The sequence below is a fragment of the Kryptolebias marmoratus genome, linkage group LG9 (genome assembly GCF_001649575.2).
Source record: "Kryptolebias marmoratus isolate JLee-2015 linkage group LG9, ASM164957v2, whole genome shotgun sequence".
In the NCBI taxonomy this organism is placed as follows: domain Eukaryota; kingdom Metazoa; phylum Chordata; class Actinopteri; order Cyprinodontiformes; family Rivulidae; genus Kryptolebias; species Kryptolebias marmoratus.
Genome location: NC_051438.1, coordinates 10487331 through 10511031, shown reverse-complemented (window position 1 = coordinate 10511031; position 23701 = coordinate 10487331). Strand labels below are relative to the sequence as shown.

General features: G+C 38.2%; 1 protein-coding gene across 4 annotated transcripts in view; it reads left to right on the top strand.

The window, feature by feature from the left end:
• The first annotated feature begins 1874 nt into the window (after positions 1-1874).
• tenm2 (teneurin transmembrane protein 2) overlaps positions 1875-23701 on the top strand; it is a 253742-nt gene continuing 231915 nt past the window's right edge. For all 4 annotated transcript variants that reach the window (XM_037977338.1, XM_017419733.3, XM_037977341.1 and 1 more), the window contains exon 1: positions 1875-2388. The gene's annotated coding sequence lies outside the window, so the exon portion shown is untranslated. The remainder of the gene's footprint in view (positions 2389-23701) is intronic.

Below are 23701 nucleotides of genomic sequence, written 5' to 3'. Positions count from 1 at the left end.
ACAACCTGCTAGCCAGTTGAGAGGATGCGTAGGCAAGACTGTTATATTCATGGTACAGCGTAAAGTCCCTAGTGCACAGATTCTGGTTCCAAAAATAGCCTACAGTTGGACAGTGCCCAAAAATCAGTCACTTTGGTTTCACTTTTGGACAATGAAACTTCATAGAATTGCTTTGCCCATGTGTCTTTATCTCATGGGTTTGGACCAAAGACTATAGTATGTGAATAGAACTTTGATGTTGAAGCCAGAACATGACCAGCTTTCCTGTTTCCCAGCTTCTAAATTTTAAAACCCACCCCCTCTTTGTGAACAAATGGGCCATTGCTATTCGAAGAAACCACCTAGAATAATACATATCAGGTGTTGACTATTGTGGATTAATATAATGTTTACCTTGCAGCTGTTTAAATATTCATTTTCTAACATGCTTAGTTTTTTCATGCTTAGAATAAAGGTCACGTGACACCATGATTATGTGCAGGAGAGGAGGCAGGACTTCAAGCTCTACTTCAGAAGTGTGTAGACACTGGTTCCAAAAATACAACGTGGCAGCATTCATAAAACTGTTCCTGCTGGCTTCAGTTCTCAACAACAAGAGAAGACAGACATTAGGTTTACTATTATGTCTATGGTTTAGACCAGGGGTGTTAAACGCCATTCCTCGGGGGCCGCTCTCCTCCATGTTTTAGATGTGTTCTTGCTTTAAAACACTTGGTTTAAATGGATAACCTATTGTCATGCTCCTAGAGAACTTGATGAGCAGGTAATTACACCATTTGAATCAGGTGTGTTGGAGCAGAAAAACCTAAAACTCCCAGGACAGCGGCCCTCGAGGCCTGGAGTTTGACACCCCCTGGTTTAGACAGAGTTCAAGGTATAGTTTGGTCGTTTTTGAAGTGATGTTCTGTCAAATAGTTACCAGTAGTTAGTACCTTATCAGCCGTGACATCAGTCAGAGAGCACAGAGTGTGGAGCAAAAAGCAAAAGTCTTCATCCTGGTTAGACTCAAGGCTAGCCAATTGAGTTCCTTTTTTATTTATAATTTATCGGGTTCATAAAACAAATTTTTATTAAAAACAACAAAAATATGTAGATATAAAATGCTAAATTAGCTAATATTAATCATGCTCTGTGTCTAACTGACCCAATGACATCCTTGCTGTTCCCGAGAAACAAACATAACAAGAGCATTAAACCTCTACACCTATGCATATCATGGACTGACTGATACAGTCACAGCCTTATCATTACTGGCATATAAACAATCTATGCTCAGAACACACACACAGATTTATGGTTGAAAAAAACCCACTACAAATTGTAGCAAAATGTAGAGGTTCAATGTTAGTTGTGCAGGGTTCTTTTACACCAGTATGTTGATTTTGGGGAAAAGTTGATTTATAAACCTGAGAAGAAAAAAAAAAAACGGTAACTTGTTTGGTTGGCCATGAGCCTATCCTGGACGAAGACTTTTGCCCTTTTCTTCTTAGTAACTGCCATGACTGATGTCACAGCTGCTAAGGTAGTACTTATTGAAAGCTATCGGATAGAACATCACTTCAGAAAGGACTGAACTATCTCTTTAAACGGTTTGTCCAAAAATAGGCCATTCAAACAACTGTCTACAAAAGGTATGAGTGTTCTTAACTTCTACGCCGTTTGAAATAGCCGCAATATCCCTTTAAGGTCCTTCAATAGGTCCAGGAATTTATTATTTTATATGATTTGATCCTTTGATCCAAGGACAGGAACCAAGCGCATGGTTTGAAACTGCTAATTGTTTAATCCCAGCTAATGAGTGTGTGCGCCGTGCTGCAGCTGCAGCCAACAGTCCTCAGTGGATTTACTCGCCGTTAATGACCACTGACTTGTCTGGGCCGTGAACGCGCGCTCCGCGAGCCGCGGTCATTGCTCTGCACCGTGCGCTTGATGGTCGCTCCCTGCCTCGCGCAGCCCCTTTGCCCGCCGAGCGGTCCCGTCTCAGAGCATGCACGCCTCCGGTCCGAGGAGAAGCGCCGCGGGGAAGAGACGCGTCTTTTGCGCACAGCAGCCGCATCTTCTGCCCGTCACTCAGCGCGGCTCCCTCTGCCGTGGATTGTTCCTTTTGATGCGTGCGGTGGGATGTTGAACCGGAGGGTTCAAGCCAGCCATCTCCAGCACCACCACCACCACCATCAGCAGCAGCAGCAGCTCGCCCACCCCCCCTCCGCGCGCTCTCCTCTCGCTCTGTGAAGAATCCAGCGGCTTGTCCGGATAGAAGAGAAAAGTATGCAATAAACACGTAGCTGTTCGACTGGAGAGGGGAAAGGAGGGGGGAAAAAAGAAAGAAAAAAAAAGTTGAAGAAGGAAGACTGATGCGGTGATAGCCGCGCGTGGAGCTGCGAACAGGTACGTCATGTATTTATTAGAAATGTAACGGTGCGGTCCCAAAACAGCACGTGTGTGTGTGTGTGTGTGTGTCAGTTCGTTGGGATGGTGCAGAGAGAGCTGTGACATTGAGGTGCCTTTCATTGGAATAATAACAGCAGTGAGAGTTTCCGCCGGAACGGACACACAGAGAGAGCGTGTCCGCGCAGTCAGATGTGTCATGTGTCGAGATGTCAGGATAGGGATGGAGTAAATGAATGTGGCGTGAGGGGTTTACAAACACTTTATGTTAATATCTTACAAAAATAAATAAATAAAAAAAGGAGATTCTCTTACTATGAAAGGTCAGCTGTGAGACATGCCTGGTGATGAGAGGAGGATGCTCACATCTGACGCTTTTTTCCTGTTTGGGTACTGCATGGCAACATCATTTCTCTCATAGCTTTCAGGTATAGAAAGTGAGTGTCCTTTGGAAAAAAAAACGGATTTCACTTCATCATGTAAATGGAGGAGCTGACATGGTGGCTCTGAATTGGCTGTTTGACCTCACTGCTGTCTCCTCTCATCAGCGCAGCCTCTCCTTCTCATCCCTCAAGACATGGTTCAAGATTTTTATACCATAAACGGTTGTTTTTATGACTGCCATAAGTTTTAGATATGCAGGGTGAAATCAGAAATGAAAGGCGGAGCAGATGTGTCTGTGTTTGATACGTCCCCGCCACAATCTACACTGTGTCTGTCTGGTGACATGTTGGAGCCGGTCATCCTCAAGCTGCAGCAGCACCACATAACACTGCAGGACACGTGGACATATACACGTTGTCTGTGTTGGTTTTGTGTAAGATTTAAGCCGTGCGCTTGCAAATATGAAAGTTTAAGGACGTATCAGGAGGGAAAACTTTTTGCCGGGATTCAGATTTGCATCAAGCAGAGTGACGAAGGCTGAGGCCCACACACCAGCTGTAGACCCCAGAGCCTGGCAGTCATTGCCACCTTGTGACATGAAAAACTCTCAGACACACAGATGCCACGGAGATCTTGATGATGAGACGCCCCGCTGAAATTCGCACTTCAGTCTCACTGGAACACACACGCTCTCTCTCACACACACACTCTCTGTGGCCTCTTTATCTCCTCCTCCACCTTTAGGTTCCTTCCATCCAGCCTGTGCCTCTGTGATCTCCAACGCTCTTTGATCTCCCTCCCTGCTTCCCGCCCCTCTGTCTTGAAAATTTTTACAGATCTATATAATTCAAATAGGAAGTAAAGCCCTCAGATTTGCATGTGATGATCTCCAACAGGACTTTTAAAAGCATGGGAACAAGTGTTGTACTTTAGTCATATGTCTGTTTCTTTTATTTTTTTATTTATTTTTCTGTTCTTTTCCCAAGTACTCAAACTCAGCAGTCTAATCTGCGAGGTGTAATCATGAAGGCCAGGGTGGTGTGTGTGCATATGTGTTGTGAGCCACAGTCTTAAGTGCTAATAGGAGCTCACACTGGAGAGCAGCAGGCCATGTCAACCACAATCTCCAGACAAGCCCTCAGGGTGTCCTATTTGGCATGAGCACGCATACACACAGACACTCACACATACGCACTAATGGGCCTGCTATGTTTAGACGTGACTTGAGGACCTGAACACTGCAGGCTACTCAAGCTCACATCTGACACACACAGTTAAAGGGATAGGTCAGATCTGGACAGGTTACAAACCGTTAATATCTGACCAGACTGACAAGATAACGCCTAGACGAGACGACGGTGACAAAGATTTGTGACCCCATCTGTTCCAGTTTAAATGTATGAAAAACACTAATAACCTCGCTAATTAAAGGTTCGATGATAACACAAATAGTTTTAACATCCACAATAACCCTTTTTTTCATTCATGAGTAATGATGTATTCTTTGTAACTATTTTGATACAAATATGCAATGAACAATTATTTTTAAATGTAATCTGATATCTGGAGGTTAATTCAGGACTCCCACTTGATGTTTCAAGACCCACATTGGGGTCCCAACCACAACTTTGGAAACCACTTGGCTATACCACACCAAGGCAACATATGACCTGAGGTGCAAAAGTGTTCCTTGTATGATTTACATCCTGTGCTCAATGTCCTTTAATGAATACAAAACAAGTATTTAAAACAAAAGGTCAATGAGAACCTCAACTTTATTACTCAAACTTGAGGGGGCTTAAAAACAAAGTCTAAATACAAAAGTAAAACAGAACCAAACTTTTTGGGGGGGCAAAAGAATAGAAATGTCTTCCAAATGATCTGTCTAAAGAACTATTATTTTCAGTTTAATATGTGGCCCTTCAATTGCTTTGAGTAACTCTGGCTCATTTGGAAACAAAACATTGCCCACCTGAGGTTAAGACCAAAGGCAACGGCGGCCATCTAAACTACAATTTGAAAGCTTTTATAGCAGTTTATGGCAACACCTTTTGATAATGTCATTGAACTGCCAGTTTTGCATGGTGTAGTTATTTACATGGGTTTCTGTGGTTATTTGGAAGTGATAATAGTAGCAGCAGCCAGCTGTAGCCCCCGGGGCAGGCCGGGGCACTTTCAGCTGCACTATCATAATACTTTTGATGCAATGATTGTATGAGAAAAAAAACCCAACAGTGTATAAAAATCTTTGCGTTATAAGTTGTTTTATACAAAAGCAGCGACCCGTTTTTGTCCTGGCTGCGCTCAGACCTGCTGTTAGCTCATCAATCTGGTCAGAATTAAATTCTCTTTCTCCAAACTTAGGCCCACTCAAAAAGCCAACTACAACAGGTAAGATATTGAATGTCCAAAGCCTTTCCTCAACTCCTCACTTCAACAGGATCAACACGATTACCTCTGTGCAGTAGTACTGGAGATAAACTATGGATTGACTTCTACTACATGCAAACATATATGTCTACAGTGAATGTCTTGCAGTCTTTTTGTTTCTGTGTTTTGCCTTTGTCTCTTCTTCTATGTGGGTTACATATTTATACTTTACTGCAACACCTGTGAGGCCTAGAAGAGGTGCATCAATCTTCATTAGACTGAAATGAGGCTGGCCTTGTTGAATAAATGACTTGCATTGAGAGCATGTGTGTGTGTGTGTGTCTGGCTGTGTGTATCTGTGAGCTCGTGGTGAGCTCTGTGGCCCGCTCTGACCTGGCTGACAGATGACTGCAGTGATTTCCAGGGTTCAGCAGATTAGGGGATTAAACACTGAAGGCTTCACACAATAACACTAATGCGTGTGCACGTCAGGGTGCACACACACACACACCCACACACACGCCTCGAACAAGTTCACGCCTGGATTCGGTGTAGTGGGTGCTATGCGGTCAGAGATATCTGGTGTGACCCGACGTGCAGTCCCAAGTTGTACGTGACTGCCCACAGTCACAGCTTTAGAAAAACTCAAGGGTCTAATTTCACTAACGCTATTTTCACAGTGCAGGCTTGACCTGTATTGGTGCTGAGAGCCCGGTTAATATGTTTCGTCCTTCCCAAACAATTCAGAATCCACTCAGTGTTAGAAAATGAACCAACATTGCCAACATTGTAGATTGAATGTGATTTTTTTTCTCTTCTTTTTTTTTGGCTTGGCCAGAGCATTTTGGTTGATGATTTACAGCCAAAAGTCCTTTTCAAACCCAAACTCAACACCTCTGTGGTGTTTTTATTTTTTATTATTTCTTTTTTTTTTCCTTAATTCTGCCAACTGGAACTACACTGCACTGAGTTAATGGATGTTATAACAAAAAAAACTACTTATTTGTCACTCAGGTATAATTACCTGAGTGCAGCTAAGTGCCTCCCGTTTGAAGGCTTTGTATGATTTCATGTTTTGACAGGTTTTCTTTTGGAAATACAAATTTGCTGTGTGGTGTTAACATTTTTTTTTCCTTCTTCTTCTTTACCTGTGCGTTTCTAGGGGGTGTGAAACACAAAGAACTGTTGTCACTGATAGCGCAACCATAGCAACATTATCAAGTTTTAAAACACTTTGAAACCATCAGATTTCATCTTGTCAACCAAGTTTAGAGCTCTTGTTTTTATTAATTTATTTATTTGTTGAAATGTTGAATGGTTAAAGTAAGCTTTTATCGTCACACGTACAGCTTACAGAAATCTTTTGTTTGGTCTAAACATGCTGCTTTTATTGCTAGGTCTTGAGTAGTTTAGATGTAAAAGGAATAATTTTGAATTATAGGCAAAACAGCAGTTGTTCAACCGATTAGATCTTAGTTCTTCCTGGTTTTGGGGATGTAACATGGTTGTTATTTAATTAAAACTCATCCAGTGGTTCATGAAATACTTTTGCTAATAGTTATTGGCTAAAATTTGAAACAAATATGTTTTAGGAATTCATCTCAACTCTTAAATGTTGCTATAATAATTTCATTCCTATGATTTGAAATTAATGATATACAGATTAGTTGCCTGTACATTAAAGATTTAGGTAACTTGACACACAGCAATATTAGAGAGTTTTGTACTGTATTGGTATATTTTCCCTGTTTGCATTTCACCGCATCCATTGTCTGTGTAGTTCTCAGTTTGATCCATGACTGGTCTGTTGTTCTGTCTGTGTCAAGTTTCAACATTTCTGTTATAATTTTGCTGCTTTAAAAGGGCTTACCAGAGCAAAAAAAAAAACATACTCCAAGTTTGTCAGAGCTAAAAATTACAAAGATGTACTGATCAAGGAGCTAATTATATTAATTGCAGTCATTGATTAATTGTTGTGTAAGCAGCCAAAAACTAGTGTGTGTAAAAAAAAAAAAACAACAACAACTGATGATTCCTTCTTTCTGGATGGATGCTTATCATTTTTCCTATGAGAGCACAATTGATTTCAGCCAAATCTGATTTAACTTACATACAGTATTTAGATACGTTTAAGTCATGCTATTTTATGATTACGTCAGTCTCTTCTTACCTGTCTTTATGTGACTGGTACCACAAATGCTGCAACCAAAACCATTTACTGCAACTTACCACTTTTACAAATTCAAACGGATCAGGGAAAACCATGACACACATCATGTCGGCTCTTTTATCATCACCCATAAAAGAGCGATAATTCCTTTCAGAAGAATGGAGCACTGGATGCCTCTTTATTTAAAACAATGATACTCAGAGAAACCTGCCAAGGCACACAATAGAGGAAATGAAATGAGCCACTGAGACACAAACCTGAACAATACCTGCTGCTGTTTGATATCTTATTCTCCTGCTATGTTTGATCTGAAGTTGCTTTCGTGATTTTTTTTAAATGTTCATAATAACTGAAAACAATGATCTCTTCCCACTTCATTGCCTTTTTTTGCCAATTTTTTTCATATGCATGCATTTCATGTAGTATTGTTGTATGATGAGTGTGTCTGTGTGTGGTGCGTGACGTGCAGTCTTGGCTTTGCTTTAGACAAAGTGATGCTTGTATAAATCATCTTGGATTACTATAAATGCCCATATGGATTTTGTGGGTATTTGTGTTGGAAGAGATGGCAGAGTGGGATAATTTTTAGCTGATTTACTGGTTATCACCTGCCGCCGAAGGTAAAAGGGCAATAATGTTTATGCATGTCTTTGTGTGTTTATTTGTCTGTCAGTTAGCAAAAAATCTCATGAACCAGTGGACGGATTTCAATGAAATCAATCACTGGGTGTACATCTATAACTGATTAACTATTGAAGTCATCCCAATGGAAGATAGCCATCATGACCAGCTGTTCTAAGAAAACAAAAATGGCTGTAACTCAACCAGTTTTACAGATATTGAGCTAATATTTGGTGTGATAGTAGTTGGAAGCAGGTCAACTCACTGCACTTGACTAATTATCAACATGTCAAGTTGATCAAGAGCTTTTTGGTTTTTTTTTTTCAAAACAAATGGTTTATTTACATTTAACAGTATAGAGTAATCATAGTATAGTGTATGATTTATATTAAGTGTTTAATTTACGTTAGAATTAGGGGTTACATAATTACACACTATATACCTGTATAAACATGTTCAGATAAAATGTTATCTATTCATCAGGCAAGTGGTGTAGTGAGTCATCATCATGTAGAGTTTGTGTGCAATGAATTGGCATAGACTCATAGTAGTTGAGCATCATCCCCAACACATACTTCAAGTATTACACTTTGCACAATATTTTTGCTTAAAACTTTGGCATTAGCTATTGATGTAATCTCAGTCTGTTAGCAAAACATCTCATGAACCACTGGATAAAAACTCTCAGAAAGCAATATTTAGATGTACATCTACAATGTATTAACATCTTTGGTCATCCCAGTTCAACATGTGAGCCACAGCGAATCAACTTTAGCCACCACAAAAATGTCTAGAACTCAGATATTTCATAAAGTTTGACTAAAAAGGCTATAGCTTTATTCCTTCCATCATTAAACGTTTTTAGTTTAAGTCTTTGGAATCTGCAGGCAATATGCATTTCTTTAAGGAATGCTAGGCTTTTAATTTCACCTCTCAGTTTCTTGGCTAAATTTAAGTTGTGTAAAATTGAGTTTCAAACTTGTTTACTGACTAATACATGTGTTTGTGAATAATAAAAAGTGTCATTCTCTTTATAAACCAATTGTTCTTATTTCACTCCAGAAACTAGTGAGCCTTGTGCTCAGGTTAATGTTAATGCCATCGAAAGAAAGTGCTGTCTGTCATCTGAAATAACACCAAATGTCCAATTGTGCAGTAATTTTTGTCACCTAAAATGTTTCCAAATCTTTCCTATAATGCTACAAAATGTCCTAGTTTAGCAGTACAAGGTACAAGTACAAAACCACCGTTTTTCCCATCAATATGGAGAGGCAAGTGGGATCCCTTACAAATGACAAATTTTTATACTTTTGTTTCCTGAGGGGTGCAATAAAAAGGACATTTCTTCGGAGTCTTCCTGATCATTAGTCAGACTTATAAAGCCATAAAGTCCTGAACCTTTTTCCCCTGCAGACAGTCAGAGCAGTCACTAAGGCTCCATTCAGACATAGCACTAATCCTGGCTGATTCTGTCACGAGTGGACGGCCCTAAATACGAGTGTTCACGCCTGGCAGTAAAACGCACCCTGAATGATTGGATCTCAGTTAGCCTCTCTATATGCAAATAAACACATAGCCTACATCAGACAGTCTTTAGAGCAACAAACAGGACATAGGTAGGTCAACTGATGCTTCTGTCAAATTACAAATAAATTAAGTCACCTGAACTGTATCAATATTAGGACATGAACGTGCTCAGATTATCCTGAGAAGTTTTATTGTGGACTTATTTATAGAAAGGTTGACAAGCCTATATGTGTAACCTAACAGATTTGAAATGACAAAAATAAAGAAACATAAAATGATTTCTAATATTACAGAACTCAGTTTTGTTGTTAGCGCAACAAAACTGAAGACATTAACCAGTAAAACTCCCAAAGAATGCAGTGGTTTTTTTTTGTTTGTTTTTAAACTCTGTGAGGAAAAGCAGCTTACCATTTGACACTTGCATTCAAATTTCTTATGACACAGTTGACACAGTGTACTTTACCTTACTGTGACCATAGTAGGGTATGATCAATACAACAAACATTACAATAAAGCGAAAAGTCATAGATAGAGTTCGGGTAATCCACTGATCAATACAGCCTGATAAAATCAACAATTTTCCAATGACAAGCATGCCAACAATTGATTTATTAAAGGATTTAGCTGATAAAAATAGATCAATACAATATCCCTACAGTTAGCTGTTTGACTAATTTAAATGAGCTAGGATTTTAACTATCAATGCTGTTGCACAAAAATATTGTATCTCAATTTTTCAACATTTAATGTTTTTGCATAAATCAACTTTGTTGGTCCTCCTTCACATCTATCTGTGTTTTAAGTGATGGAACAACCTTGTCCTTTTAGTGTAAGGCAAAATGATAGTCGAAAATAAAAAGCTGTCAAAGTAAGTACAGCCTTTTCTTCACACAATAATTTTTACATCTGGAAAAGTTTTTTAATTATCTGCGACAAAACACAAACTCTGACCACCCTCTTTTTAAAGACCTTTTTGTTTTTTGCATTTCTTGAAAAAATGCATTTTGAAGCTAGAAGGCTTCTGCTCAACAGTGAGACAATACTTTTGGCAGATTAGTTGTTTCTTTTTTACTCTGCTGCCTTTCCGAAGTTCTGTCAAGTATATGTCTTTCAGATTGTATTTGTATTCAGATTGCTGAACCATTTTTGGTAAATATATACCAGACCACCTCTTAATGTGACCTGCATGTTCAGATCTGTCCTTAGTTCATCATGAGAGCATTTAAACGTCTGTCTACTTGTGATCTGATCATCCAGGATGGAAGTTAGTGCCTGGCTTGAACATGATCGAGTGATGGCTTAGGAGTACCAGTTAAGATGAACTTTATCATAAGTACACTTGAATGTTGAGCAGTGTCAATTGTATCAGCTAGTCCACATATGCATGTAAATTTATATACAACGCCTCATTTAAAGCGAAGAACTGCTGTGACTTTAACTGTTTTCAGTTCTCCCCTCTTTTTATTTGTGGTATCATTTGATTCTGTGCAGTTCACAGCAAACAAAATAACTCAAACTCTTTGCGGCAGCCAATGCAAACAGCATATTTAGAGCATTCTCTGTTGCTTATCTGCTCACCCTTTTTCTTGCTGTGTCTCTTTCTAAGTAGACATGTCTAGTTACAGTCTAAAATGGCCTTGTGAAAGAGGACGGGAGTTAAGATGGCATCCCCGGAGACTTTTCAGAGAAGTAATTTAATAAACTGTGATATTTTCCCACTCCACAAGGGAAAGGGAATAGGTTCAAAAAGTAATGAAACTCAGCTGTTGAATTTTTAATATTAAAGAATCAATTTCCTGTTCTTGAACATAACCTAGTAAAGGAGCCTCTCTCTTGTGTTTCCTTTTGTAACAAGCAACATGTACCATTGATTACCAGCTAGCTTCCAGTCTCACCAAGGAAGGATGTAAAGGTTTAATGCAAACATTTGTTTAACAGCCTGTTTTGGCTCCCATCCAGTCTTCAGCGTTTGAGTAACAGCAGGAAACAGATTTTTCTAACCACTCTTACTGCTCAGAGTGTAAAAAAGAAGCAACCTGAGTAAATATTTGCTTGTTTGAAAATGGAAAAACGTTTCCTACTGTCTTTGATTTTATATTATAGAAATTAGCAATATTATAGCATTTATAAAGCATATATCATTTATAAGCATATATCATATATCAACAACTTTATATTGATAAAATAAAAATATGGGTCACCAGCTCAGTTCAGCTCTTGTTTATGCACAACAAAAGTAATTTCAGAGCACTAGAAAAAGTCCAAATCATATCAAACTCCATGCAGTTCAGTTCAGTCCCAAACAGACCCAGATTCAGTCCAGTTAGAACACAGTACAATCAGACTCAGTATATTACAAAATTGAGTAATTTAGTAATTAAGTAATTGAGTAAAAAGTATTGTATCTAATAAAACCATCAGATTCTGTTAAATTTGCACTTGGAATGGGCCTTTTAAGCATAAACACTCTTCAGATTCATTAGTATTTTTTTTTTTCTTCTCAAAATATTTAACCCCCCACTCCCATCCAATTATGATCCCCCAGTCCCATACCCCCACCTTCACCTACTTGCCATTGCTCTAAACATGAGACTAATCTGCAGTAATTCTTGCTTCTCTCAACACGTGTTTATTTTTTCCTTTACTCATGCAGGGCTAATTAATATATACCACAAGTGTCAGCACAGCAACAAACTGTTTAAAGGCAGAAAAAGCATATCAACGCGCAATCTTCATATTGAGCTTTCAGTTTATCAGATTTTCTTGCAATCTTTCAAAGTTGTCCTGAGCAAAATTTTTTCAGACTTTCTGAAGGGCTTTCAAAGTTTTTCTTTTGACTCGGGCTGCTGTTTTACTCGTTTTCAGTCCAGTACCTGACCATTTACAGAGGAGTGATTTATTGTTGCTGCTGTGAGGTGAACCACCCAATGCCCTCATGCAGGAGCTGAACATCCAACTTTTCCACGACTCCTCGCCTGATTCCCAAAATTGACTTTGTTGCTCACAATTGAGGCACGAGCGCCAATGTAGATGAACATATTTTGCAGCATTTTTTGTCAAAAAGTTGTCAACTATCCTGGTATTTAGGAGCCAGAGGTAATGAACAAAGAAAAACACTTGACTGAGAAGCCAAGGGAATAATGCATGTTGGTAGAGTTTCAGCCATGGTACTAATATGCCATTTATTCAACCTTGTCTTATACAAGTCAAATGACTTTAAGGTTTTAAACAGGCTAAATAGCTAAATAGTACAAAAAGTGCTCATTGCACAGTTAATCTGAAGGTCTATATCAACTGAAGACTAAAACATGTTCTTTGCAACAGTTTGCAGTTGTGCTTATTTGAGCTGTTTCTTACATGATGGTAAATAAGAACCAATCACAAGTAGCCATTTGAAAAACTGATGAAACTTTGTTTTTTGGAACTTCTGCCTTGTTTTTATTCATAATTTCTTGGTTTATCTTTTTATGGAGAATCAATCAAACCAAACCCAGATTGGTTATAACTGTTGCAACACGTTTGTGATAGTTGCAACATCTGTATTAAAGGACCTTTAATTGTCTGGAATATGTTGAATGGACTTTCAGAGCATCTACCAGCACCTGGAAGTCCCTCCCTTACTCTGAGTTAGCTGAAGGCTGATGATTCTCATTTTTCTGTGCTAGTTTCCGTTCACATTTTGATTGAAATCACTCTCAGCCACTTTTGAAAACTCTCTCTTTTTCAACTCTTTAAGACCATAACCCATTTCTACACCATTTGATCCAGATCAGACACAAGTATTTGATAATTAGTCCAGGTTTCCTTCGTCTCCTCACTTCTGCCAAGGCTGTCGGCTGTTTGTTTACTGCCGATGCTCAATGACACTCCTTTTACCCCGACTCCACCGCTACGTGTGGCAGAGAGGAAGAGAGAGAGAGAGACAGAGAGGGAGAGGTCAGGTGATGATTTATGACCGAGATGCTGCATTCCAGCACAGGATGATTAATCTCTTCTGGGAACACTTCACAAGTACAAGTTTAACCTACCTCGGCCTTGCACACTCACCTACGCACACATGCACACATACACGGACGGCAGGGTGCACGGCACAACCACACACCAGCGTAAACTCTCGTGCGCTCTGCATGCAGGACATAAATGCAGGGGCAGAGTGCATGCGAGTGCTTTTGTATGCCATCCATGTGCAACAACACCCCAGCCTCCCTTTCCTGACACCCCTCTTTTAGTCTCTGCCTCTTTCATTCTTAGTGCCTCCCCACCGCCCCCACTGGCCTCAGTGGTGCAAAGTCTTGCATTTACCCCTCTCCTCTTTCGCCTTGTGTATTCATCACAAACAGTCACAGACGCTCATTCTCAGAGATGGAGTGAGAGAGGGATGGGTAGAACCTCTCCGTGAGGCCATTTGGCTCCGGTATCAGTGAGCATAAGGCTATAGGATTAGTGCTGCTAGGTGCTAAAAGCTTCAATGTCTTAATAGGCACACAGGAAGGCGGGGACGGGGCCTATCTGTGGGATACAGCTGCCTCTGTGTGCATAAGCAGGTGCTCCGCGCAGGTACAAATACTCTATGGCGGTCCTGGGCCAGCATGTTGAGAGGATTTCAAGTGTGAATACAACAGTCTGCATCCGCGGCTCTATTACTTGAGCACACTTCAACAAATTGTTCCACAGTTAAACTCATTGAAGCACAGAGGGAGGTTGAACACATCTTTGTTATAATGAAGTCATTTATTGTAATGAGGAGCATTTACAGTAAACTGTAGCTATGTTTTAGCCATCACTGCTTCCTTCTTTTTCCTTTTTCTTTCTGTTTATTCAGCTCTTTATTAGTATGTGTCTCTTTAACGCTGGTGACCAGCTATGGTTTGCAAACACTGTGGCCCACTCTCTCCTGAGACTGGGATTATTTATGGGAACAGGTTTTGCAGTGTTCACGAGTTTTTTGGAAACATGCTGTCATGCAATTGTTTTTTCTTTTTTTTTTTTTTTTTGTCTGTGTGTGGTATATAAAGTATGATTTATCAGGAGGAATTGAGGAAAAAAGAAAACTGCCGTGTCAAATTACAGGGTGATTGATGAGATGAAATTAAAACGAGTTACGATCCATTTCAGAGACAGACTGTGAGTAAGGATTGTTACTGAACGTATAACTTAATGAGTCAGTCATCTTTAGATCAAATACTTGCAGTTAAAACACAAACACTGCCAGAATGGGTAATGTGTGCATTGAATCTTATCTACCCTGCAGTCATATGATATTGTACACCAGTTGTTTGTTAGTACGAATCAAGGAAGAGTGAGCTGTAATTTGTTATTATTACAGATGTAATTCTGTAGCACTCAGTCTTGATTGTTTTGACAAGACCAGTGGAGACTGATCGTAGAAACCAAAATGCTTTTTGCTGCGAAGCAAAGATCTGATTACAATCAAAATTATGATTTGTGTACACTCTTACATTGATCAGCAATAACATTATTTGTTCATTGTTTAGTTCAACAGTGTTCCAATATTCATCTTTCACATTTTGCATTTCTTTCTCTTGACATGTTCGAAGAAGTAAACTATTTCAGCTTTTTGCACTATGTACAAATTCAACAGTTTCAACGCCCTATTGGCTGTTTTCCTATTGAAAAGAACAGAGGAACAAATTAAACAAAACCAGCTGACAATTTTCCCGTCTTTTGCAGTACTGTTACGGTCTTCAATTCAACAGCAGCTCTTTCCCTTGATATTTAAATTATGTATTTTATTTATTCTTTTAAACTAATTTAACTTACATAACAATTGATATTTGCTGTTGATTTAAAATAATACCAGAAAACATTGTTGTAAACAAAACAAATTAGAAATTTCATAAAAATGTATAATGAGTACTTCATTATTATTGGGAAATAGAGAGAAAAGTTGAAGAGGATTCCCCTCCTTTGAACAACATATACAGCTGACTGACAGTTCACTTTGCGTGACACATGTGCACATACCCACAGGAGACTCATTCTGCCTGATTAAGTTGGTTAACCCATTTAAAATTGGCCAAAAATGGTTAAATTATCTAATGCAAAAACACACACATACACCCATTATACCCAGTCAAACATACAGCGATGACGTGTCGGTAGTATTCAGACATGATGTCTTTGCTGTTCATACACATGAGCAGTTATACAGCATGTGGATGTGATGATGCTATTACACTTCTGCTTTAATGTCCTCTGAGTCTTGTTTGTATGTGTGGGTTTGTCCGTGCATGTCTTTTCACTGGTGTGAGTGTGTAAATGTGTCACAGTTATATTTAAGGTTTTACTCTAAATATTCATTTGCAAGGTTAATTGCCCTGCTCCTAATTGCAGCCAAGAGTTTTTTTTTTTTAACTACGTGTGAAGTCTGGAGATGTTTCCTTCAAAGTCATGTCACTGAGTTTATGACATATGCCGCCGAGCCCAGAGGCAAAGTATTTAGTGTCACAGATGTGGCCATCTGAAACTGAGTGAAGGCCTCAGAAAGAGCAATTCTGTAAAAGAAAATAAGTTAGGTACTACAAAAAGTATTATTTGCCTTTTTATAAGCATAATCATTTCTCTAGTTTTTATTTTTACTTTTGGTATATTTTGATCCTTTTTACTTTTCACATGTTTCTCTATTGATTTTGCTTTTTCCTCTTACCTATTTGCTTTTATAGTTTCTTAATATTTCATATGCATTATGTGTGTATGCACTATCTGTTCATTTATTTATTATTAATTGCCTTTTCATTTATTTACTTTTCCAGCTTTTTTCTCTTTGGAAAGCACTATTACTTATTTATCCCCTTACTCATTCTTTTCATGAATGTGTTGTTTTTTATTATTATTATTATTATCTGCACACAGCACAGATTCTCTGTGTTATCTATGCAAACCTTAAGTCAGGCTTTAAAAATGTATTAGTTTTAGAATTCAGAAGGTTTCATGTGTGTCAAATAGGAGTCACTGACTGATAAAAATCAGTCTTTTAATATGGTACACACAATTCAAAAATTATTGTGTTGATGCTTGTCTTTGTTTGTTCTAATTCACCTCTCTAACTTATTTCTGGTATCAAAATAAGAAAGGACATAACAGGCTGATATCAAGAAATTTCAGACTATTTCTATTTTAGAACTTGCATGGGAAGACAAAACCTGAAAAATATAAAATGGATAAAATGGATTAACAGCTTGTATTCTCATTGGGGTTTCAGGTTTTTTCCAAATTTGTAGTATCATACAATAAACATGAATTTACCTTGTTTTGTCGAATGGGATCACATGAACATGTTGAAATCATTCCAAACATCACATGGAAAATATGTGCAGTACGTGTGTTGCAAATGAAAAATTTAACATTTTTATATGACATACGTATAAAAAGAGTCCTGCATATCCACAGTGTTTGTAGTCCCCTCTTCACCCCTTCAATAATTTTTTAAAATTAGGATTTGTTTTTTTTATCTATACATTCTAACACGAATGCTGAGGTACCCATGCATGTCCATACCAATACAAGAATTTCCACATGACCAACACAACAAAACACAGATCAAAAACATTCCTAGCTTACCCAGAAACAATTGTAGCTTTTGTTTTTTTCTTTGATACAAATTACAGTTCCCTTCCAGTTAATAACAATTTTAATCAAAGTTCAGTATCTGACCTGTTGTATCAAGATTTTTTGGTGATGGGATCCTAAAGAGGTGAGACAGATGCTCAAAAAACCCTGTAAAAATCATATTGGTGTTGTTATGGTATCTAGTGCAAGAAGTGATGCATTCACAAAATAGGCTGCCATGTCATTGTTTCTGAAAATCTCTACATCTCCTATCTACATGGATCCATCATAAGCAAAGTTTTTAAAAAACTTCACTATGGAAAGTGTTGTGTTTTGTTTGTTTGTTTTGTTTTGTTTTATTTTACCAGAAATCCAGTTTTATGGACAAGAAGTGCAAATATCTCACCTTCAGTGTCTATCTTCAAATAATCAGTCCAGTTTTCAAGCCCACTTCTTATTTTCTTCACACTCATTTCACTGAGCACAGGTTTAAAAAATAGGATACTGTTTTGAAAGGAAGGCCTAATAAGTGCACAATGATTCGGGGAACATTTATACATCTTTCAAGTTAGAATTGTCAGTTTTGTTGCAGCAGATGTTCCCAGTGCCTAAACCATGTTTACAGCTTCTTTAACTTGGAGAAAAATGCTGATCAACCACCAGTTAAATTACAATGCAATTTGCTCTTTATGCTGTGAAAATACATTAAACCGCATGTAGAAATATGAACATAATAAAAGGATTAATTAGGCAATCTGTCGCAATAATTGTGTTGCAACTGTAGCTCATTACAGTATTAAAGGATGTTATTTGACATTAAAAAAGCAGTAAAGTCGCAGACAAATTATGTGCTTAATAAACAATTAATTGCTCTGCTGCTACCTGCAAAGCCAAATTTTAAAGCTTCTTTTTATTTTTCCAGTAAACACCTCAAAAAATAAACTCTCTCACTCACTTTAGATATTATCAAAGCCTTTGGTTTTGTTCCTACAATTACTTATTTCCTTTTGAAATATGTGCTTTTTCCCCTACAATTAATATGTAATCATAGATGGGAGAGATGATGCTTAGAGTGAGTGTTAAGTCTGAGTATGAACATATGATACATTATTGACTGTTGAAGGTGTAAAAAAATAAATTGCAACATTGACTGTGTGAAATTAAAGCCGCGACATGATGTCAGACCAACTTGAGCTTGTCCAAACAGCCAGCTTGAGAAAAAAGGCTTCAGACTTTAGTTCTGACTCTTTTTTCTAAAGTGCTGTGACTGCAGAGCTTAGCTCCATGATTACACAAAAAAAATGTGAATTTATCTAAAATAGAAAATCATCTTAAGTCTCTGTTGTAAGAACAGATAATTTATGTATAAAAATGTTTTATTTTAGCTTCCACTCAGAATGCATCTTTGAGCAAACATGGACATACTGTGCTATTTTCATGGATTTAGCTGCATGGATTTTCATGGATTTGTGTTGTGAAGGCTCTCTGACATAATCACTTAAACTGCCCTAGTGTTTATTATTGTGACTGCTTACATTTTATTTTTCTCAACATGGATTTTATAGCCCGAAAAGGAGCTCAAATCATAATGTTTGAAGCTGAATATGAAGAGAGTGGTCAGAAGGTGCAGGGACATGGGATGATGGCTGTATGTGGGTTCAGAATTACATGTCAAGAAAAAGTTTATAGGATTTTTGTACATTTTTAATTTTTTTTTACTTTTAAATTGTGTAGGAATTATAGTTATACATTAGTATTATTCATTTTTATGTCAGAAATTTAGAAATATGTAAAAAAACAAACAAAAAAATTACAAAACTAAGTCTCTGGCAGAACTCAATGGTCATCAATGAAGAAGGTAATGATAGCAAGGTCCACCAGCTCAAGTGTACAGAGTCTTAGATGGCTGCAGAGCAGCAGTCGGCTGCCAGCCGCAACTCTAGCCAGTGTCACTTGGGCTCTGAACGGTGGATAGTGCCACCTCTAAGCCCTGTGTAGCCAGAAAAAGCAGTCAGAGGACAAAAATCATATCTTTTGTCTTAACACCATGCCTCGGATGGGTTTAGAGGGGTGTTCCCAGCACCACAAAACAGCTACATTCTTGATTTTTTCTGTATATAAAGGGTTATATTTTTTTGCCCTCTCGCCTGGGTGTTTGGCAGCTCTCCACTTCACCCTCCACCCTCCTTGGGCTGATGCAGCACCCCCTCCCATTCGAAGCGTCCTCTTCTGCAGCTTGGATATCCGGATTCTTGGGGAAAGTCCAGATCCTCACTCCTTCATCCTGCTGTGTTGTAATAAGCAGCTATATATTTTTTTGTCTTTACAACAATCTGATTTCTGGAAAAATTCAACTTCAGGCCCACTCTCTGGTTGTCCTCACTAGAGGGAAACTGTTTCATACCAAGGCTAGCCTACTGTCATCAGTCCATAAATTGTAGTGCAGATTCCATTTGCTGTAGGTTTGCTCCACAAAGCCTTTTGGTATGTCAAAAAAGCGCATTTGACAACATTAAAAAAGTCTACTCTTATTTATTTATGTTATTACTAACAAGATTTGTAGGCGTTCTGGTACCAAAATAGGATGTTACACACCCTTTAAAGACACAAAATTTTTCATAAAAAATAGCAAAACAATGTATTCATATTTTACTAAGCTTATAGAAAAGAAAAGCCTCCAGAATAAACAAGCACTATTTATAAAAGAGTTAGACAGTTTAAGGGCTACAGTTACTGTCAGTTAAATGTTAACATCAGCTCTTTTACCTACTTTATACCTTCATCAAGCCTGACAGAATGTTTCGTATCCTGCCAAGCACAAATCTGCAACTGGGATTTGAAAGACAAAGCTTTGGGAACAGCGTAGTCATATAGCTGTACATTGTTATTCTTATGAACATTATATTTCTCTCCTGAGGTTTTATTATTGCTTTGGCTTCAGCACTGCTTGTGCTCAACCAGCTTCTGTCTCAGCAGGGTCAAAATAATGCCATCCTCTAGTTTGGGTTTGCTTGAGAAAAGAATAAAAATAAAACCGAATAAATGAATAAAACACAGTACAGTTTGTGTAGTGACAGGATTCAAGTGGATGATCAGCTGATGAGTGTTTTTTTCTGTATCTCCTCATTTAATCTTTCTTTTTCTCATCTTCAATAAAAGCACCCATTAACATGTTATGCATTTTTAAACAATAACCTTTAAAACAGAATAATTTGAATAATTTCACTACATTCAGATATGTTTTCTGTTCCACTGCAAGGATTATGATGAAGCTTTTAAACTGTTAAATTCCTGCTGTTTTTTAATATCTTCTGTGATCTATTTGTGTCCTAAGCTGCTAATAGCTAAAGGGAATCAGCACAGCAGGGGTGTTGCTCAGATAATGGATTGGTTCTTTTATGTTTCTCCCCCAAAAAGAAAAAGAATTGAATTATTTTTTTTTCCTTTCCTATATTTATTCCTAGTCTCACCTTCGTGTTACTCAACATTACGGGTGTCTTTGGCCTCGCAGATCTTTTAAAAATTCAACTCAGCATTACTATAGTTAAAAGGAATTTGGTTGTTTTATGTAGCGGAAGCAACAACACAGCATAATATGTATGGAACCTAAAATGAACTGGGCTACATAATTAAAACGTAATATTGTAATTTTGGGGAAGCTCTAGCATGATTCACAATATGTATTGTGAAATCTGTTTAACCTATTTTAACATCTGTTGTACTAATGCTTTATTGATTGCTATAATGCAGTAGCAAACTGTGGCTCATAGACCTTGGTCCTGTGACCCTCATGCCCTCATTGGGGGCAGTAATCTTTACAACTGGATTCTGACATAATCTAACAACAAATTGGTTTTAACCAGTCCAGCTCCAAAACAAAAATGAAGTATTGGAGTGCAACTTACAAAAAAAAGTGGAGCATATAAATGTCTCTGCAAATACAAGCAATGGCTAATGTGTGTGTGTGTGTTGGCTGGAGATGGCTCTAAAATGTCTCTCAATGTTCACGATTGTTCTCAGTTTCCTTGCACGAGTCGCGAATACACAATCAGGTTACTTGAATTTTGGATATGTTTAAAATCTTGTGCAACAAAATTTCTCTTAATGTAGTCACAGAGTCAATTCAGGCATCTTGAATCCTTCTCATACCAACCTGAACTTTGTCGTGGGCATTTCCAACCTGTCTCAAGAGAGCTACAGCTGTATTTTGACACCACCACAGGAGCTCTCCTCTGACAGAAAACATTTAAGGCAATCATCCAGGTCTAAAAGCCATGCTGGTGAATAAATAATGCTTTGTGAAAATCTGGTCTAAATCTGCATGACTCATTTCAAAAATGTACTTCGGTAGATTAAATCATAAAGCTGGGGACAGCTGCCAAGGTGGGTAGAAAACGAGCCAAGGCGGGTATGATGTGGGCAGAGGTGAAAGAAAAAATAATGTGTGTGGCCAAGAATGCAGTTTTACAAGCTGTGCACACAAAGAAAACATTGTGATTTTCAAAAACTGGCCATATGAAAAGGGCTCACAGCTCTCTGGTCCCTTGGTCACAAAGACTGCAATGGAAATTTTTCAGGTGTTTTTGCAATTTTCTTGCAATTAGCCAACTAGTTTCCAACAGTTGCAGCCAGTGATATACAGCTTTTAACCAACCATCCCACTTAAGTGTCAGTTTTGACAACAGACTCAAATGCAAAATGAATAAAAAACAAACATGCAATCCAGCTAAGGCCTCCTTCACACCAGATGATGGACCTGCTAAAACATAAAATATCAGCCAAGAACATAAATGGTCTTTGCAACCATTTGATGAGGTTTTCAGTGTGTGTTCGAAACACAGTGTGCTCTTCATTATATGTGAGAGAGTGTAATCAGTCTATAATGGTTTTAAGCATAAAATGTCCACAGTAAGATAGTGGTAATTTATTAACATGACAGCAGTGTACCTAGATACTGGGTGGAACGCAGGGGTAGTGTATCTGTAACATGGAGCCCAGGCACACAGGGCTCCATGTTACAGATACTGTACTACCACTTGTTTATTTTCATGTTGACTTGAGCTGGTTTTTGATAGTTTGAAGCAGGACTGGACACGCAGGCCTTACGTCTATGCTCAGACTGATCATGGCATGGTCCTGAAAACAACCTAGCAGATGAGCTGAGTTTTTAATTATTTGACCCAGTTGTTGATAGTGATTTTTGAGAACAACAAAACCAAATTCTTTATTTTTGTGTCACAGAAGTTGCCTAGTCGTGGTAAAAACATGCCCCAAAACAGATTTATGTTCTTATTTAGACTGTGCATCTCTCAGTTTGTTGACAATTATGCAGAGAAACAGTAACTCCTAATAATGCACAGTTATTTTTCCCTTCCCTTTTTTTTTTTTTTTTTTTTTGCTGTTACTAGCATTCAAAGTAGCAAGCCAGAGTTGCACTTAATATGCAGAATCATTTGTTTGAAGTTGAGTGAGAGAGAAAAAACTATATTCAAAATCTCTTCCTGACAACTGAGAAGTTATCAGGACAATCAACCTCCTAATTCTGCATTAATTAGTGATAAACTACAAAAAGCACAAACAAGTTAATGGATGTTTTTGGGTGGGAATGGGGTTTTAAATTGTGTTCCTTCATTAGGTTCCACTTGACTAAAGACGGAAGAAGTAACTGACAGAAAACAGCTTCATGCATTCACAAAACATCCTTGATCGTCTCCGGGGACCAAACAATTCTCTGTGGCAAATACTAAAAGCCGTAATGTTGGGCGATGTTGCATAAATGTTTTAGAATCACAGCGCTTGTTATACGGGCTAGACTGAACCTCAGTGGACCAATTTAAACTGCCTTATAATGGCATCTCTAATGCTCCAGTCTACATGAAAATAAACAAGTCTGTAAGGCAGGATATTAAGTGCACTCTATTATTGCTTATTCCCAAAGAAATAAATGGATCTTTTTATGACATTCAATCTATAAAGCTTTGCAATGGCTATTTTACAACCGTTACAATACACAAACTAGTGAACTGTGTTTTATTACTTTTCATAGCAGTACCATGGATGGAATGTTTCAAGTAATCTGATTGGCTGCACCTGGTCTGGCTGTGAGTATAAGGAGGCAAAAATGTGTCCCCAAGCGTGCAAGTGTTTGTGGTCATGGGAGACTGTCTGTGTCTCTGTGTGTGATCTGCGCTTTAGCTGTGAAGTATGGCTGATTCCCTGATCCAGCAGGTTAAAGAGGGCTTTGGCTCTGTGCGACTGACCCATCTGGACAGTGTGCTGAGGTTCGGCTTCACCCTTGCAGAACTGCGCTGAGAGCTAATCTCTACCCCTTTATGCAGTTCAGACCTTCAGCATTACAGCTGTGACAAAATTTTAATGGTCAATGACCCAACATACCTCAGGCGATTTCTATTTGGCTCGGTTCGTGTGTAATCCTGTGCCAGATGCGGTCCATACCTCAACCATAACAAAAAAAAACAGATATTTATATTTTGAGAAAATAAATGAAAACTCAATTTTTTTTTTGCCCACCTCCAAAATGAAAAGTGGACAATAATGTTTTTGTCTGTATGCGTCTAAGTGTGTTTGTCCGTTATCAAAATATCCTACGAACCTCTGGATAAATTTTAATTAAACTTACTGAGCGTCATCACTGAATCTACATGTACAAAT